Source organism: Chrysemys picta, chromosome 14, assembly GCF_011386835.1.
Source record: "Chrysemys picta bellii isolate R12L10 chromosome 14, ASM1138683v2, whole genome shotgun sequence".
NCBI lineage: Eukaryota > Metazoa > Chordata > Testudines > Emydidae > Chrysemys > Chrysemys picta.
In genome coordinates, this window is record NC_088804.1 from 37843316 (window position 1) to 37861328 (window position 18013).

The 18013-nt window shown below is 43.3% G+C and overlaps 1 long non-coding RNA gene across 1 annotated transcript in view; it reads left to right on the plus strand.

The window, feature by feature from the left end:
* Positions 1-18013, plus strand: part of LOC135975637 (uncharacterized) — a 56060-nt gene that overhangs the window by 22929 nt on the left and 15118 nt on the right. The window contains exon 2 of the long non-coding RNA XR_010592615.1: positions 617-665. This is a non-coding gene — a long non-coding RNA (uncharacterized LOC135975637). The remainder of the gene's footprint in view (positions 1-616; positions 666-18013) is intronic.

Genomic DNA, 18013 nt, shown 5'->3' on the forward strand with positions numbered 1-18013 from the left:
CTCCTAATTACACCCTATTGTTTTGGAAATTGGAGCTGCACAATTTAGTTTCCAGTCTAGTTTGCTCTCAAGTGGCTGGGAGTGGAGGCGGGGGGAAGATAGGGGAGGAAAAGATTGTGGTTTATATTGTACCAACTATTAAAATTCTTCTTTACACTCCTGAAATTTACCACTTTGGAGTTAGGGTGAAGATGGATGTGTATGTATCCTGTGGCAGATCTAACAATATTTTCAGGTTGCTCACTTTGTTTACCCTATTTCCTAGTCTTCTGGATGTTTGGTTAGTTGAGGGTGGGGTTGTATGGAGGGGTAGGATGGAAGAAAAACACAAGCTTTTCAAAAATGACTAGTGATTTTTGGGAAGTCTTTACGGGGTCTGGTTTTCGGGGGTGGAGGGGTGCTCAACGTTTTCTAAAAATCAGACCTTTGTAAGGCATCTCAAGTTGGACACCCAAAAATCCAAAGATGAATAAATGGAAAACATTTCCCTGTATTTCTTCTCCTGTAATTCCATGGGATGCATGCAGATTCTTGGCTTTAAAGCTAACTGAGTGATTCAACATTTCTCTTGCTCTGCTCTTACCTATTATTTTTGTTTTCTTTTGAATACTCCCAGGAACCAAGAGGAATTATGTGGGAAGTAGACCCAAGCGCCCAATGTAAATGTAAGTAGAGATGGGATAACTGTACATTTTTTGATCAGTAGCTGGGTTTCAAACATAGTCTCCCCTCCCCATAAGTGTTTGAAGCCAAAGATTTCATCTGGTCCATTGTAAAAAACAAGGAATGTGAAATCCTAGTCTAGATCTAGGTTTAGAGTCGCAAATGCCCACAGAACTTGGTGCTATTGTCATCTGGGATTCTAGTTCTGTCTCCCATTGATTTCAAGGGACCCAGCATTTCACCCCCATTTTTTCAGAATCTGGTCATCCCTCCCTAGTTTTAAAATCACTTCCTGCCCTTCTCATTCTGCACTCTCTCTCTCTCTCTCTCTCCTGCCTCCATCTCAGATGCATTTGCCAGTCATGCCTGGTGTTTGTCTGGCATGTGATTTCTCCCTTGGTTTTCAGGAGATAGCCATGCAGTGATCTCAGTCCGAATCCTAACTTGAGCTTCAGCAGCTTCTCCAGTTGTCTACCGATCCTGGAGGAGGTTAAAATCCCTGCTCACCTCTGTCTTAGCGTTTGTAGTGATTTTTTTAAAGTCTATCATTAATATATCTTCTGGGTATGATGGGACTCACACACGTTTGAGGAGTTTGTTCTGGAAGCTAGTTCAAAATCTATTTAAAGAAGCAGAATTTGTTTCCTACCCGTCTCAGAGGTGGGAAAAAATGGTTTGTTGCTTTCTCAATGGGAAAACCAAGGCAAATCCAAATGTTCCCCCTGACTTCACTCTGAACTACATATAGCAAAAGGTTACAAAGTCTGAAGTGGGGGAAAGATCAAAGGTTACGGAGCTCATATTTCTACATAACATGACCTTATCTCAGTGGCAACTCAATTCTCATGATCTGCTGCTGTGTTCTCACAAAGATACATCTTCTAAAGATACAGGAGAGTGTTTTAGAAAGAAAAATAGGGGAAAGCACTTATGGTTATTTATTTTAAAAGTTTGTCTGCTTGTGAGTTGCAAAATACTGTACTTAAAATGTCAAATCAAGCAATCTGTCCTGAAAGGAAAATTACCAGAGCAATCAGAGACCTTGGTTTCCCCTGACTCATGAAATACAGACAAAATTATGAAAATCACTTGGCCACCCAGAACTTTAGTGCTGAAGTGGCAGGTCAAGGAAATCTCAAGCAATTAGCCTGCTGTGCTAATGACACGCCTGTTTGATAGAGTAGCCAAATAGCAACATGATTGCCAATGATATGATGGTGCATATTTTTAGTTGCTTTTGTTAAATGCGATGCTTTGAGAAAAGTATATTACTACAGTATTTCTGAAAGAGCAGTGATTCATTAAAAGCCAAAGGCATATTTCACCTCTCTTTGGGCAAGACTACACTACAAAATTAAGTTGACCTAAGTTATGTCGATGTACAGCCACTGCAGTAATTGAATCAGTTTTACACGTCCACACTATGCTCCTTGTGTCAATGGTGTGCATCCTCACCAGTGATGCTTGCATTGACTTAACTGCCAGTGTGGGGCATTGTGGGATGGCTTCTGAAAGGCAGCAACAGACAATGGAAGCAATGCAGTATCTACACTGACACTGCATTGACCTAACTACATCGACTTCAGCACTACACCTCTCACGGAGGCGGAATTATTAAGTCGGTGTAGTGGGCGAGTTACATCAGTGGGAGCTACATGTTAGTAGTACAGTTAGGTCGATGTAAGCTGCCTTGTGTTGACCTAACACTTGTAGTGTAGCCCAGGCCTGTATATCCATAAACCTGTTAGTAGATACCCAACCCTCTTACCCAGTAGGAGGTGTCATTGCTTTGAATGACATCCTGCATTCCTAGAAGTACCACTTCGAAATGCAGCATTTCCAAGAGCAACTTGAAAGCCTCACCAGATACCCTATGGCCAAAGCTCCCATGCTTCATGAAGCAAAGCAAAACCATAGCAACCTCTCTCTTTATCTATGTTTATCTCAGGCTGCAAATGTTGAGGGTTTGAAAGAGGATTGTTATCAAACTGAATCAGAAAGGTTGGATATTTATGGCAGTAACTGTACTGAGTACAGGGAAAACATATCCTTTTGTCTTTGCTTCTTCCCATAACTGAACCCAAGCTCTGCCTGCTTTGGCAGTTGAGAAGTTTGGGTTAATTTCGTTTTCATTATTTGTCATTGTTCGTGTTTGATATGGTTCATCATTCTGGCTGGAACTAGAACTGGAAGTGCTGAGATATGGGGAGCAGAGTTGGTCATAATCTTTTTGAATAATCAACATTTCTGATGAAAAATTACCAGTACTTTCTACATCATTTTTTGTGAAAAGAGCTTTCTGTCTGTCAAGTTCTAACGACACAAAAGTCCATGCTTGGATTTACATCCTAGGGAGAAATCGGACGTGTAAGAAATCTCATGAGAGAGTCTACTCTCACCAAGTTACCAGCCAAACTCTGCTGACCCAAGACACGCAGATAAGTATCTGTACTTTTGAGTATTTGTCCAGATTACACCTGAATACTCATCATTCAACTGCTTGAGGCTTGCTCATCACTGTTAGTGAATTAAGATCATAGGTAAAATAAGGATGGAGACTGAAGTGGAAGTAACAGCTGGGCACTCAACATTTAAGCAGGACACTGTGACAAAGAAGCCAGTGACACAGCTGAGACCAGAGCAGCCCAAATGTGAGATGAAAAAGGATTGGAGGAAAACCTAATTCAATATTTGGTTTGGGACGTGATCTGGCTTCTTTTAATCCAATGATGTTTGCATATTCAGACCACAGGGACCGTCACTCTCTTCAGCTATGCCATAAAGCAGGGCTTGTAATGTTTCAATCAAAACCACAGTGGTTACTTGCACCGCCTGAGCTCTGTCTCTGAAAACAGGTCTGGGTCCTACAGCCTGGTGCATTTTCAGCTTTTTCCTGGCATTATGTCCCTGACAGTCTAATCTCGGACAGGATTATTTATTGACTTTTTAATTTTTTTCCCCTCTTTAGAAAGAGGAAAGGGAAATCTACAAATGATTAATACCCATGGCCTCATGTACAATGACTATGTTTGCTTCTTATAAGTCCACCGATGAGATTTGAAGCTGATACATTAGATTTCCCATAAAGCAGGATGGGAATGTGGGATGGAAGCCATGAAAACTCCTGATCATCTTAGTACTTGTTCATTTGTTTTTCCTGATGAAGAGATCGGATACATGCTTAGATCTCAGTATAGCCCCTTTAAACCAACCCAAGAGATTTTTTTAAAATTTGGGTCACCTGGAATAGTTTGAATTTGGATCAGGTACCAAGAGATCAGCCCCTGATGTAAATAGGATTTTAGTCGGATAGAAACAGAGCATCTTACATAAGTTTACATTTGTGATTTGGGTTTTTTCTTCCAAAAATCTTTTGTTTCTCCCCTCATGTCCAGTACTACTTGCTGATTATTAGTAAGCTGGTTGGCAAAGAGAAAAACAACAAAAAACACACAAACTTTCAAAACATTTCAAGCCAGCTTTTCAGTTGGTATACTTCTGCAAAGGTCCTGAGGAGGACCTTTTGATTCAGTTTAACCAGGGCTGGCCTTACCATGAGGCGAACTGAGGCAGCCGCCTCAGGTGCCAGACTGTGGGGGGACACCACTAGGACCCAGAGTGTAGAAAATTGTGTCTCCTGCTGGTGCATATGTATTCTCTCTGCTCTAGATGCACAGAGATGGAGGAGTGCTGTGCTGGAGGAAGAAGTGCACAAGCGACACAACAGGCAGGCAGGAGAAAAGATGAGAGGGAATAACAGAAAGCAGCAGGAGCTGCAGGGAGAGAAAAGAGGAGAGCCTCTTATGTACCTCTCTAGCACCTCCAGGAGCCTGGACTGATTAACACCAGCTTCTCAGGGAGCTTCCTGTTTCCTGCTGCTTCCCTGAAACTTGAGGAGAACAGGTAGTCAACTGAACTGGTAGGAGCCAGTTAGGCCCTTAAGACGCTTATTTGTCCCCTTCAATTGAGTGTTGAGAGTCACTCTAGTTGGCACAGAACAGCAGTCATGAGTGAAAGAAGAGAACGCCCCTCTGGGGCAGCATTCAGAAAAAGAAAGAAAGCAAAGGAAGCTTTTCTATCTAAGCAGGAAGGAGCTCTCCTGAGATACAGAGACACACATTTTCACAGTGAGTCTTCCGGCCCCAGTCAGGATGGGAATGGTGAGGAGATGCCTGATCTTCCAGTTAGTCAGAGTGCAGGTGACCTGGCAGCTACTGCAGCATCCATATCTCCATCTCAAATGGATGTAACCATGCACATTCCTGAAGAAAAGTGTAGATCAGAGAAGAGTGAGGTGGAGGCGCAAGGAACAGCTGCTGCTGAGTTTAGTTCCTTAAGTCTAGATGATCCAGGACTGTGGACCCACTTGAGCAGCAGCCTGAGGGACTTCCTTGTCCTGCCTGGGCCACAGCAAGTGAAAAACTTCATGTTCCCAAAAGACAATGGAAATAGAAGTTTCCATTCAACACATTACTGGCGTGAAATCCCCAATGGTGACAAAGTGGAGAGGCCATAGCTTATGTACTCAAAAATCCAGAATGCTGCATACTGTTTTTGTTGCAAACTCTTCCAGTCTAATGTTCCAGCCACATTGGGTTCTATAGGAACAAAGGACTGGAAAAATCTGGCATGCCATGAGAAGGCAGCAAATCACCAGAGAGCATTCCATAGGTGGAAAGAGCTTGAGATGAGATTAAGGTTAAAGGCCACCATAGATGATCAGCAGGGCCGGTGCTACCATTAAGGCAAACTAGGGATTGCTTAGGGCGCCAAGATTTGGGGGCGCCAAAAAGCGGTGCCCCCAATTTTTTTTTACAGCATTCCTGGGCTGGGCTGCTGGTGGTGCACAGACTCCCTCTCCCAGCGCAGCAGCCGCTCCATGCAATTATTGTCCTTGCCGGCAGGGGCGGCGTGCTCGGGTAGGGGGCGTAGCAGAGGTGAGCTAGGGTGGGGAGCCCTGCGGCAGCTCCCCCCCTTCCCGCGGCAGCACCCCTCTCCCCCAGCCCAGGGAGCCATGCGGCAGCTCCCCACCTCAGCTCATCTCTGCTACACCCCCTCCCCGAGCGTGCGGTCGCCACTCCACTTCTCCCGCCTCCCAGGCTTGCAGCGCCAATCAACTGTTTGGCGCTGCAAGCCTGGGAGGGGAGGAGAATTAGAGCGGGGGCAGCGTGCTTAGGGAGGAGGCGGAGCAGAGGTGAGCTGGGGCGGGGAGCTGCTGCACGGCTCCCGGGGGGAAGCTGCCATGGGGGTGCGCCTCAGGGTGGAGGTTGGGGGGGGGCAGGGAGCTGCTGCAGGGCTGCGGGGGAGGGTGGGCGCAAGGTGGAAGTTTTGCCTAGGGCGCGAAATTTCCTTGCACCGGCCTTGATGATCAGCATCAAGAGAAGATTGCATCAGAGTCTCTTTACTTGCAAAATGTTCTGAAAAGGCTTATTGCCATTGTGAGAATGCTTCCTATCCAAAACCTAGCACTGCGTGGCACTTCAGATCAGCTGTATGTGCCAAACAATGGAAACTTCCTTAAAATTGTGGAGCTGATGTCTGAGTTTGATGCTGTACTCCAGGAGCATCTAAGAGTCACCACCCAAGAAATGTACACACCCCACTACCTTGGAAAAACAATTCAAAATGAGATCAGTTACTGGCAACAAAAGTCAAACAGAAGATTGTGGCAGATCTGAAGTCAGCAAGATATTACTCTGTTATTCTGGACTGTACACCTGACATCAGCCATACGGAACAAATGACTTTAATGGTGCGTTTTGTAACAACAACAGTGAAAATGTCTCTGCAATGGTTACTGTCAGAAAGCATTTTCTAGAGTTTATTGACATTGATGGTACTGCAGGAGCTGGTATGAGAAATGTGCTTCTTAAAAAGCTGGAACATATGGGAATTGCCATAGCTGACATGAGAGATCAGGGCTATGGTAATGGTGCTAACATGAGAGGAAAGAACAGAGGAGTGCAGACATGGATCCGAGAGTTAAACCCTCAAACTTTTTTTGTCCCATGCAGTTCTCATTCATTGAACTTGGTGGTCAGTGATGTAGCATCAGCTTCTAGTGAGGCTGCTGAATTTTTTAAATATAATTCAAAGCATCTATGTATTTTTCTCTGCATCAACTCATCAATGGCAAATTTTGAAGCAACATCTGGGAACATCCTCTCTGACACTGAAACCACTGAGTGCCACACAATGGGAAAGTCGAGTGGTGGTAGGGTGACCAGATGTCCCGATTTTATAGGGACAGTCCTGATTTTTGGGTCTTTTTCTTATATAGGCTCCTATTACCCACCACCCCCTGTCCCGATTTTTCACATTTGCTGTCTGGTCACCCTAAGTGGCAGGGATAAAGTCTATTAAACACCAAATTGGGAAGATAGATGATGCCACAGTTGCCATTATGGAGGATAATGCTATGACAGGAACTGTTTGTGGGAGAACAGTGGCAGAGGGAAATGGAATCACCAGAAACATACATAACTTCAAATTTCTGTGTGGCTTAGTGTTGTGGCATGATATACTGTTTGAAATAAATGTTGTAAGCAAGAGACTCCAAGGTGTTGACCTTGATATATCTGGAGCAATGGAACAACTAGACAAAGCAAAGTCATACCTACAGCCTTACCGGTCAGATGAGGGATTTCAAAATGTTCTGAAGAGTGCACAGAAGTTGGCAGAGGAACTTCATACTGAAGCTATTTTCCCACCCATTCAAGAATACAAGAGTCACCGAAGAAGACATTTTGATTACGAGGCATGGGATAATCCCATAAGAGACCCCCAAACAACAATTCAAAGTTGAATTATTTAACCAGGTGCTAGATTGTGCAATCCAGTCAGTTGAAGAATGTTTCATGCAGCTCAAGGAACCCAGTAGTATATTGGGGATGTTGTAGGACAGGTCGGCAACGTTCGGCACGCGGCTCGCCAGGGTAAGCACCCTAGCGGGCCGGGCCAGTTTATTTACCACTGATGGGGCAGGTTCGGCCGATTGCGGCCCCCACTCGCCGCGGTTCGCCGTCCCGGGCCAATGGGGGCGGCAGGAAGCAGTGTGGGCCGAGGGATGTGCTGGCCGCAGCTTCCCACCGCCCCCATTGGCCCGGGACGGCAAACCGTGGCCAGTGGGGGCCACAATCGGCTGAATCTGCCACGTCAGCAGGTAAATAAACTGGCCCGGCCCGCTAGGGTGCTTACCCTGGCGAGCCGCGTGCCGAACGTTGCCGACCCCTGTTGTAGGATATTCCAAAACTCTTCACTATACCTGAAGAAGACCTACACCAGCAATGCAGGGAATTAGAGACAGTGTTGACACATGATGACATGCGTGATATTGATGCGAGTGATTTAGGTGATGAACTGAAAGCTCTTTCAAGATACATTTCAGCAGGATCAACTCCAAAGGCTGTTCTGGAATATATGTGCACAAATAAGATGACCACCCTCTTTCCAAGTGCTTTTGTTGCTCTGTACATACTTCTAACACTTCCTATAACAGTTGCCAGTGGAGAATGCAGGTTCTCCAAGCTGAAGTTAATAAAAGCACATCTATGCTCCACAATGACACAGGAGAGGCTGTTCGGCCTTGCAACCATCTCAATAGAGCATGAGCTGGCCCAGACTGTGGACCTTCAGGAAGCAGTTCAAATCTTTGCAACCAGGAAGGCACAGAAAGCACCACTTTGATTATTCAAACAGATAAAAATGCCAGTGTTTACTATGCAGACAAGAAAAGTTTCATTTGCCTTTCAGGCATTTGAAAGTTAAGTGTTACTTAAAATTTTTGAACAAGGCATTTTAAGTTGTTAGTTCTCCTTTATTGGGGTAAGAAGCAGAGCAGTACCGTGAGAGGAGTAGAACAGGAAGAAGGCAGAATTGAGACCTTTCAAAGTTTTGGCCCAAGCGAGGGGGCATGGGGGCGTCATTTGAACTCCCCACCTCAGGTGCCAAAATGTTGTGGGCCGGCCCTGAGTTTAATGGTGATATTTCTTTTTCACTGAAACTTTCCCACAAGTCCTAATTCTGAGAAAGGATCAACCCTGTTTAGATACAATAAAAACCAGCCAAACATCAGAATGAATCCTTTTTGAAGTGTGAAAAATGTAACAGATTGTCTTTTAAATACAAAATCCATGAACCTCTGTCAGTGGGGGGAATGGATGAAACTTAACTTTTCTCAGATACTTTTAAAGGAACTTACACTCTGAAATGTGCCAACACATAATCAGAAGAGACAAACTCTAATTTGCACCTACAACTTTTCATGTACAGTTTTGCCACATTGAATACTGAGATGGTAAGGGAAATGCCACATAAGAAATATGAAGAGGAAATGGTATTTAATATGAAACCAGCCTGATCTTACAAACACTTGCATAGTTCTTGCTGCTGGATATAGCCCCAACAACTTCAATGGGATTATGCCTGGTAACAAATGTTTGCAGAACCTGGCCTACATTTTATAAAACTGGCCTCATCTGACTCTTTCACATAGATAAGATAAGGAAATGTTATCTGGGAAAATTCTGCAGATTCTATTTCTCTGCTGTTAATTGTGGACTCTGTTCTCAGTGACAATAGGGTTTGTCTACATGGCACTGTCAAAGCAGTTTATAGGGGTGTGATTTGTAAAGCACTCAAACTGCCCTGTTAGTATGATAAAGGTGCCTAGTTCGCATTAACGTAATTCTGTTTTAACTGAGTCACCATCTGAATTTAGGTTAATGATGATTTGTTAAGAAGGGCCTGCACTCATACTGTAATGTGTATGATATAAAGTATTTGGATTATTAGTTTGTCCTGCCCCGTCTTCTTTTTCTTTCCAATTTCTGTCCCTTTCTTTTCTGCTCCTGGACCATGGGGATATACAGTGTTATTTATGTAGATTGGTATTGTTTCTTTGAAGTGTGTTATGTAGTTATGGAAGTTCTAATAAAAATGTATCTCTAAACCTATATGTCACTGTATATATATTTTTTCTGACTATCATGTAGGATTTCAGCTTGTACTCGGGTTGGAGTCCACTTCACTAGTGTTTCTGACTCTCACCACAGTTACACAAGAAAATAAATTGGCATGCAGTGGTTCAGAAAGAAGCAGGATTTATAGAAGAATAATTTTTGGAGCATTAGATAAACCTCCTTTCCTGCTTTCTTTTTTTACATCGTTATGGCAAAATATCTGTACTTCCACTCTGCTTGTGTCCCTGACATTATTTCTGTATCTTCTCAGTTTCTGGTGTTCAATGACTTGTGTAAATCGTTTTGTTTCTGTAACTTGTATTCTTTATTCTGCCCCAATCCATTTAGAACCCCGAACCACTGTAGTTGCTTAACAAAATACTCAAAGATCACGAGACTTCAGAGTAATCCCTCTCCATACGGAGTCTGGAATGTTTTCTGCAAAGACCCCAAAATAGATCTGATTCCAAAGGCAACAGGAGATTTCTATATTTAAAATAAATCTAATGTTTGTGGAAGATGCAATGTGGACGGCCCTGGGCACTGATGCCTTTTATTAATCCATGGAACATATGTCACCTATCCAGGCACCTCTTCTTGAGTAACTACTTCTAAAAGTGAGCTCAGTCTCTATGGTCAACCCAGTACTTGGCCTTCAGAGTGAAGCAGCCACTGTAGGTGGTGATTGCAAAGCAGGGTTTTGAGACCAGCACACTTATTCATTAAGAACTAGATTGAGACCCCCCCCCCCACCACCATTGATTTACCAGGGCATTCAGATGGAGGCCCGTCGACAGCAATTCTGGGCCTCAGGGCAGAACAGTCAATGGGCACTCTTCCGGCATGGCCAGGGCTTCCACATGCCCGCCCGGCTGCCTTTGCCGCTGCCGGTACCACCCTGCGCACGCCTAGGAGCCCTGCCTGGGCAATTTCCCCCTTTGCCCCCACCCATCAGCGGGCCTGCTCAAATGGCAACAACTTTTGGACCCTACCAGTCTGGGTTGAAATACAAACAATCCCCTGCTAGGCTCCATATTCCACTGCCAATACCAGAACATCAAAACATTCCTTACCAGTTGGGAATGGGACATTTTGGCTTCCAGGCTTTTAACAGAGCTCTGATTTTATTCTCACATAGCTAAGATAGCTACTGTGATGAAAAGTATCAGAGAGGTAGCCGTGTTAGTCTGAATCTGTAAAAAGCATCTGTGATGAAAGTCACCTTGACACAGAAAGGGAATACTGGCTGACACCCTTTTCCTTATGATGACTTCCTGACACCTTACTCTTGGTTAGTTCCTTCCACTAGATTAATCACCTTGAATTCAGAAGACAGTGAAGGAATTCATGGTGATTGGATACTCCTGTTAGAATTATGTGGCTAGTTTGTAGTTTCTAGAAATAGTTGTTTTACTAAGGAAGGTTTTTTAGTAGTGAGTGGTTGCACTGGCAATGAAAGATTTCACAAAACTGTGAGGAAATTAAATTTGTTATGCCCCAGATCCAAAGCTCAATGCACAGCTTACTCCCAGGGGGACTTTTCTACGGAAAGAACCCCCCTTGCTGACTGTTATTGTTCCATAACTGTTATTGCTACCTCATGGCTCTAGTAGCCCCTGGAATGCCCTACATTCCCTACCCCCTATTCAAGAGGAAATGGCTGGTGGCTCCACATGATCATAGGGCCATTGGCCTTGTGCTCACCTGAGCCCCAAGCCAATTGTGCTTCAGATTTCCAGTGGGCTGGACTCCCCCCAGAACACAGACTCATGGCACATAGGTGGCTTGAAGGGGGAGGAGTTCTGTTCTATATAGGTTCTTATCTCATGCTCCTTACCATAGTACACGTGCTGGAACTAGAGGTGTGGGTGTGCTGCCGCATGCCCTGGCTTGAAGTGGTTTCCATTCCATACAGGGTTTACTGTTGGGTTCAATAGCTTTCAGCACCCCCATTATAAACATTTTTCCAGCATCCCTGCCATAGTATCTAAGTCTGTCCCTACACAGCAAACCCACACCGCACTCTCTCTAATCAAGGCCCTCCATGGCTGTAGAGCATGTTTTGCCCTTGTAACTCCTTAATTTCACAGGAAAGGTTTGGCGAGGGAGGTTAGTTGTGTGGTTATGGCACTGGACTGGCACTCAGGAGATCGGGGTTGAATCACTGGCTCTGCCGCAGACTTCCTGAGTGGCCTGAGGCAATTCACTTAATCTCCCAGTGTCTCAGTTCCCCATCTGTAAAATGGAGATAAAAAATGAGACTTCCATTGTCTGACTTGGCTCTTTAGATTATAAGCTTTTGGGGGCAGGAATTCTGTGCTGCTCTGTGTTAACATAGTGCCTAGAATAATCGGGCCATTAGGTGTTACTTTGATAATATAAAATAATGATGATATAATAGTCTTAGAAGTTTGGAATGACCAAAATACTGGATATGTTACTACCCATACTTTGTTTATATTTATGAAGAGCCTTTCGATTAAGTATCATATGTAAAAATCTAAGCAGGAAACCTTCAACAGAAATTTCAGACCAATGTCAGAGAAATCTGAGTGGGATAAGAGTAAGCCTGTCAGGGACTATTATGGTCTGTTGTAGTTTCCTGATGGGGACTGCCAGCCCTTTTATCTAGATTGTAAAATCTCAAGGAAGGCCCTCTGGGGAAAAACAGGCTTGGAACTTCCCAGAATGATCTCCAGACTTCTTTGCAGGATGAGCTCTGAGGATTGCCCTGCTGGAGATATATATTATGCAGTCATAAATCTCCACTGGTCCCCGCTTACAAGGGCCTTCCAATATTTCAGAACATCTCATATGTTTCATCCATACCATATGCTGTTAGACACTTTGGTCATCATAAAATATGTACAGTAGATAAGAGGTTGAATTATGAAACTGAGATTTTGCACAGTGTTGATGAAACACTATCACACATGACTGTACTTCTATCCCACATCACTTGCCTTACTATGAATCTAGTGCACATGATGGCTCTTTGTTCCACATCATACTCAGCATACAGTCCTAAGCAGGTTATTCCCTCTTCATGTAGCCATACTAACCTATGTGCACAGCCAGGGACAACTCATGATGCCGATCTAAATTTAAAATCATTCCCGTATTTTCTTTTGCAAATAGGTTTCTGAAATGTTTTAGAAATGGAATAAGCTGCCAATTACAATATTACTATTAATGTATGTGATCGCTGTTAACTTTCCTAAAGCTATTAAACACTAGTTCATTCCATGTTCATCCCTTTGCCCACTCTGGGGGCAAATTAGATGCTGTTGAAAATGAGGGATGTATAGCATTTAAACCTAGGGTAGTGTAAACAGGTGCCAAGCAATTATCCCACATGCAGGTCTGATCCTATCTTGTGGCATCCCCTGCTATTCCAGTTCTTCCACTCTTTATCTTCTACGCATCTCTTCAAATCCACCTTGAGACAAACCTGCCACAGCCCATGTAATTCCTGCCGAAGGCCTGCTTTAAACAGAGCCTACCAATCATGCCAAATTTTGTGATGTGGACAATTGTCCCTTAGGGACTAGGTTATGAGCAACACATTCAGTTTTGCTATTGATCTAAATTAGGTTTGATGCCAGATCTTCTAAGGAGAAAATATCCTGTGCATTAATTCATTGTGCTACCAGATTGAACTCTGAGAGCAGGAGTTATATTCCTCATAATGCAGTAGTTTGAGTTTACCCTTTGGAGCGGTAGTAAATTCCAGTGTCACTGTGGCTTTCGTTCATCCAGACTTAACAGCCCTTACAGATTTTTGTTGGATCAGAATTACAGTTTATGTAAAGCAGTGATTTTTTTTTTTGCCAGTGTTTGAACTAGGACTTCAGACAAAAATCTTCCCTTTACCTTGTGCTAAATCCAGTGTACCGGGGTATATGTGTTACCATTTAAACAAACACTTTCTCCTAATCAAGGCAGGAGGAAGCAAATTTGTATCAAGTTGCACTTTGCGTTTAGTACTCGTGCATTGATCCTGAGTAATATACAGAGTATAGTGATAATACAGGGTAGTCTTCTATGTGAATCATCTGGAGTGGGAAATTCGGAAGACCTTTGAAGAGAAATAAATGATATCTTCTCCAAAGTCACCATTTCCTGCAATCTGGTTCATTGAAAGGCAAAATATTTGCTCTTCAGAAGTATTTTTAGAAGCCAGGCCTGGCAAAGAAGATTTAGAACAATCCAGATAGGGGATAACTCCATGGAGCTCCAGTGTCCCTTTCAACACATCAGTGACACGAAGCGGCATCTCTTCTAAATTCAATCCTATTCTTTCCCCAGTGATGGCATAGAAAATCATCTCCCTGGGTTACAGGATCATAAACAAAGATCTTAAAACTCCCTCTGGATTCTTGCAAGAAAGGACCCAGATTCTTCCAGATGTGATTGTTTAAATATGGCCAAAGAGAACTTTTAAAATTTCATTTTAAAAAAAAAATTGTCTTGAGTTTGAGCCCTACCCCACTGACTCTTAACCAGGAGCAAACTTTTCCAAGAGAGCTATGGAAACTCTCTGAGTCTATGGATTCCGAATGAGGAATGCTGCCACTCCATGAACCTTCAAAGACGAGAAGGGTGAAGCTACAGTGAAATGTACATGTTCATTTTTAAGTGCTTGCCAAAGCTATATAAATGGGACTCCTGCATTTCTGACCCTTTGCCCTACTTCAAATGAGCTTTTAAACCTGTTAGAAAACACACGATTTCACTTGCAACTTCATTAGAACTTATAATGTGTTGTTTTGGCTCCCCTAATGCATTCAGGTTGAAGGCATAGATTTCCTCGATTGAGACTTGTAATGTTGACAAGCAAACCTCAAACGAAGAGTACCAAGCACCAGAGTCAGCTTCTTTTAACGCTCTGTTAGCTCAGCTGTATTTTTCTTTGTACAATCAAATACTTGTGAAGGTTACAAGAGTCTCCACACTCAACATGATCCAAACCGTTCATGTGTAATGTAACAAATGTTCTCCAAGTGTACTGATGGTGTCAAAAAAACATCCCTAGCATACAATCCACTAAAGAAAATACCAGTGGCGTCCAGCCTTGCTGGAGCAGATTCAGAAAACTGAACAAATTACCATGCCAGGAGCAGGAAAGGACAAATCTGACAGGGATTGAAGTGAAAAGGACTCATCCATCTTTGTCATCAGTATTGATTTAGCTTTGTTCAGTGTGCTGCTAATTAGCATTTAGCGATTTTGATTCTGCAACCAGAATATTTTGAGTTTTGGTTACACATCTGAGAGGAGAGAGAACAGGGATGAGTGAGATTTTCCGAGCAGTAGAGGGGATTTAGCCACCGATCTTTCACTAATCCTCTAGCTGGCTTTGAAAATCTCAACTGTGTTTTTTTTTTAATCTACATATAGTGGATTGCTCTTCAAATGAATGTTGGCTGTCTGTACAAGGTGATTAAAACCCAAGGAGAGTTTCTAGGTGGCTCGGGCTACCACTTAAACTATATAGAATCTTCAGGTCAAATTCTCTTTTGGTAGAAGTGGGTGAAATTTCAGCAAGTCAGTGGTTCTGTGCCCATTTACACTAACAGAGATTTTGGTCCCTGGTTTGGAAGGAAATCTTCTGGAATGCCAAATGGTTCTTCCGTGCCATCTGCTGGAATTTATCCCTGGAAAGTCCTCCCAAGTCTTCTTCCCACCCTTTTCTGGGAAACACTCCCCAATACTTTGCACATCAGAGATCATTTTTGACACTATCGATACAATCCTCCAACCACTACTCCTACCCAAATCTATCAGTTCCTCCTGGTATATCCTCCCGTCTCCTCCACAATTCCATCTATGCCAGGGGTCGGCAACGTTTGGCACGCGGCTCACTAGGGTAAGCACCCTAGCGGGCCGGGCCAGTTTATTTACCTGCTGACGCAGCAGGTTCGGCCGATCGCGGCCCCCACTGGCCGCGGTTTGCCGTCCCGGGCCAATGGAGGCGGCGGGAAGCCACGGCCAGCACATCCCTCGGTCTGCGCCGCTTCCCGCCACCCCCATTGGCCCGGGACGGCAAACCACGGCGAGTGGGGGCCACGATCAGCCGAACCTGCCGTGTCAGCAGGTAAATAAACTGGCCTGGCCCGCTAGGGTGCTTTCCTGGTGAGCCGCGTACCGAACGTTGCCAACCCCAGATCTATGCAAACTGTCATCAACATCAGGTGTGATGGCGTTTTTTATGCTATGGATACCTGTCTATTAAGCTCATTTACAATAAACCACCGACCAGCCATCGGATGGCAATTATACCTGAAGCAACGACTTAGAGGTGACTTAGCAGCTGCCTGCCATTACCAAGTCCCTGGAGCTATCCAGTCCCTTTATCTTATGCAGTCACCTGGAGATCTACACAGGTCCTTTCTTGCAATATATGGGATTTGGGCTTGTGACAGGTTCGGTCACAGAGACCCCCTTGGGACTGCCACCTGATGTGCTGAGACTACCTCTGAGCCCATTTTCCCTACCGGCTTGGGACTTCTGAACCCTGTCTTGTTGAGCCAGACATGCTAGCCTGCTATAAACACAGACCCAGGTCTGAACCACGTCCTCCAAAGCTGCAGGCTTTAACTTAGCAGGTACTCCTGTCTCCAGCTCCCAGATACCAAGTTCCCAATAGGATCCAAACCCCAAATAAATCTGTTTTACTCTGTATTGATTACTTACTCTGGGTTAATTAATAAGCAAAAAGTGATTTTTATTAGGTATAAAAAGTAGGATTTAAGTGGTTCCAAGTAATAACAAACAGAACAAAGTAAGTTACCAAGCAAAATAAAACAAAACACACAAGTCTAAGCCTAATACATTAAGAAACTGCATACAAGTAAATCTCACCCTAAGAGATGTTCCAATAAGCTGTTTTCACAATCTGGGCTCCTTCCTAGTCTGGGTCCAGCAATCACTCACACCCCCATAGTTACTGTCCTTTGTTCCAGTTTCTTTCAGGCATCTCTTGGGTGTGGAGAGGCCATCTCTTAAACCAGATGAAGACAAAATGGAGGGGTTTCCAGGGCCTTTTATATTCTCTCTTGTGAGTGGAAACCCCTTTGTTCTCCTGTGCAAAATCACAACAACAAGATGGAGTTTGTAGCCACCTGGGCAAATCACATGTCCATGAATTATCCAGCTTTTTGCAAGACGATGCCATTGTTTACATGTTAGTTTAAACGTTCCCAGGAAAGCTCAGATGTGGATTGGCGTCTCCCAAAGTCCATTGTCAGTTCAGTGTTTCTTGACTGGGCACTTACTGAGAATAGTCCTTTCTCAAGAAGCTGACCAAATGGTTCACTGAGGCTACTTAGAATCAAACACATTGAGATACAAGTACATAGCCAATATTCATAACTTCAAATACAAAAATGATACACACATACAGACAGCACAATTATAACCAGCAAACTACAACCTTTCCATAGACACCCCACTTGGCCTCCTCTGTACAAGACCTGGTGCAACAATGATCTATACGGTCACAGTTCATGTCAATAATGGCACAGGGCTGATTTGGTCACATGAAACAATTCTCTAGCATGCTTTCAGTTGAAATATTCTTTTTTTAAAAACCTAGTAATGTCAAAATGTGACCAAAATTATGAAAAATGCCACCAAACTACAGCACTAAATTAGGAAACTTTTTGTAGGCACTTTGCCTGCAACTTTCAATTTGTCTAAGTGAGCTGAAATATCTATTTAAATCATGTCAGATAGAACCTTAAAATAAAAACATTTTAGTCATCAAGGGCTTTGATGTTACCAAAAAAAAAAAAAAAAAAAAAAAAAAGTCTTGCAGGAAATGCTTTATGACAGCCTCAGGTAACATCAAAAACACTTTCAAGAACCAGAGATAGGAGGTACTTTTGGTTGAGTCTGTGAGTAAACATTTTAAAGGCTGTTCATGTTGGACTTTGTTTCAGGAAGTCTTTTTTAAAAGTAGTTTATAATTTTTGTTTGGATTCACATAGTAACTAAAATGACTCCTCTCCAAGGCTCGGGGCATCATAGCACATCATTAACAATACAAATAATTCTTAGCAGCATTAAAATGATCATTTGTACAGGAACTCAGCCAGCCAGCTACATAAATTCCTTACTGTCCCTTCATCATCTAGGAAGTATACCCTCAACTTTCTCTAAAGACCCCATCAAACAGATGTCTTTTATGCCCATAAACATTTTTAGTTTAATGTTCCTCCTGGTGTGCGAGAGACTCAGACAAACTGAACTCCCATGCCTACTGCTATGAAATTCCAAACATCTAGAAATACTGTACAGACATTTCTTGGCAAGCGATGCTTAGAAATGTGTATGGTTTGAAATAAAACAAATGCAATGAATTTCATTTATGGAGATATACCTGTCTC